Genomic DNA, 2,371 nt, shown 5'->3' with positions numbered 1-2,371 from the left:
AACATGGATCTTCAAAAGATGAGTAACAAAGGGCCGGGGAGATGGCTCAGTAGAATAAGTGCTTGCCTGGCAAGTGCAAGGGCCTGAGTTCAATCCCAGGTCCCGAAAAAAAAAAAAAAAAAAAAAAAAAGATGAGTAACATTTCATGGTGAGAAAAGGAGGAACATTTCAATAGGAAGTGCCATTAACATAGGAGCAATGGGGCAAATATATGAAACATGTTCATGAAATAGTTACTAGTCAGGGTGGGACATAAAGATTATTCCTGGGAAATGACAGGAGGAGGTATGCTGTAGTGTAATCTGGAGGGCCGTGGATCACAAGCAAGCTTAGCTACAATTGCGACTTTCATTTCAGAATCAGACAATCCTAAAGAATTTCTAATTGTTCCATAGCAACCCACGTGGGACATTTCTTTTTCCTCATTAGTAATGGCCCTTAATATAACCTGAAACCTCTAGAAAACTAAAATGCTATTGTGTGGGTCAAAGGATCCCTCTGCCCCTAATTATTGCTATCTGTCCAGAGGATTATCAAGGTCATAAATTGGATTTTACACAGTCAGTTCTCAAGCAAAAAACTGGCTCCTGTTTACCAGTGAATTCTTCCTATTTCTTTCCCCCATATTTTAAGTTCAGTTAACAGCCAGTAGCTTGGGCAGTTCTACCGCTGAGGGATCAGTAAATCAGAATGCTGGAGTCCTTGGCTTCTGCAGATACAATAGTCACAATGTTTTGTTTGTTGTTTTTTATTTTAATGTGAATTAAATGGGAGGCAAAATTCCTCTTAATCTTATGTTGTCTCTACAGTTGAAGTACTTGCAGAATATCCCATTCCTTAAATTTTTTATTATAACTATTTTAACCTTTTCAGTGTGTGTTCTATAGATTCATTCCTTTCTTATATAGTTTTAATATTTTATCAAACAAAATATTAGCAATAGTTCCTGGTATAATGTCATGCTAGTAAAGTAACTCAGATTGTTCTAGTCATAAAGGAATGACATCTTTGGTAAAGGAGTTGAAATCCGTCAACTAAAAAATTGTACACACACTGTGCTAGATGACTTAAACTGAAACACAAAAAGTTAAAGAGGCTGTTCAGGACCCAGACCTATTATTTACATCAGTCATGTTAAAGCATTGCTTTTGGCCAAGAACAAGCAACTTTTAGCTCCTATATATGTTCCAAAAGAGGGGAAGATATGTGTGGCCAAGTGAACTCCATGTCCAAGCTCAGTGAACTCAATGTGTCCTTGGTAATGTTGCTCTCCTGCCCTTCTGTGTATAGTGGGGGATGACAGGCTGTGTTATGTGTAGTAGCACACAGCCACAAAGACTACTGCACATAGTAGCTGGTCAGATCCAGAAGGGCTCAGTGTGAGCAGGGTTTACAAGACTGCTTGGATTTCACTTTTTTGTGTTGGCAATATTGCTCCTGACTGCTGTCCTTATTTTAATAAGAAAACGTTTAATTATGTGATCTCCAGTGCCCTGTCACTTAGTCCCTGAGGTTGAGAGTTGCATTTCTTGAGAACTATGTGATGATTTACTATCTAAATAATCTTTAGTAAGTTTCTCTTTGCTAGAGGAGTTGGGCAATGACCAAGAAATAGAGCTCTTCTAATTTCACAGATCAGGGAAGACAAGGAATTAGATGTAAAGGAACAGATGCTATCCAAAATATAGGGTAACTGAGGAAAACCTTGGTTCCTACCTTGCCCATATCCCTTCTTTAATCAATAAATAATCAGTTCTCTTCTACCTAATCTCCCTAGTGAAACAAAGAAAAAGTAATCTTCCTTCTTGCCCAGTAGTCTAAATAAAGGCAGAAACAGCTGTGAAGAGAGAGGGAGTTTCATTTTGGTTTGGTTCCTAATTGACAAATTTCATTATTATTTCTTTAGTAAATGATTAAATTAAGTCTTTTTGTTTTTCCTATCATCAAATCAATGGAGCTTATCACTCTGTATTTTTAAAACAAATGAAACAACTGAAGCTTCTAAAGCAGGTGCTGCTGGCAGGGTGAAATTGTATGCTGTGTACTTCAAGGTGGCCTGTGCAGGCAACAAGAGTAATAGGAATGATTAAACCCTGTCGGATGGGGTTAGGTTTTTAGAGCCTTCCTGCCTCATGACAGGTTGTGACAGTCAAGTGGCACTGAAGCAGAACAAACTACGATGGCAGTTTGCTGTGAGCAGTGCAACTGTCAAAACTGCTGTACAAAAGCAAATGTTAGGGATAACAACCAGCAAAGTTTGCAACCTGACTACTCAAATACTGATGGCCAAAATGTCTTCCCGGGTAAACTCAGGGCTAGTCTCCTCACTGGGATATTCTGCTGTTCTTTGCAGGGCTGCTAGATCTTCTAC

Source organism: Octodon degus, unplaced genomic scaffold (genome assembly GCF_000260255.1).
Source record: "Octodon degus isolate 3935 unplaced genomic scaffold, OctDeg1.0 scaffold00157, whole genome shotgun sequence".
NCBI classification, from domain to species: Eukaryota; Metazoa; Chordata; class Mammalia; order Rodentia; family Octodontidae; genus Octodon; species Octodon degus.
Note: the sequence above shows the minus strand (reverse complement) of the source record.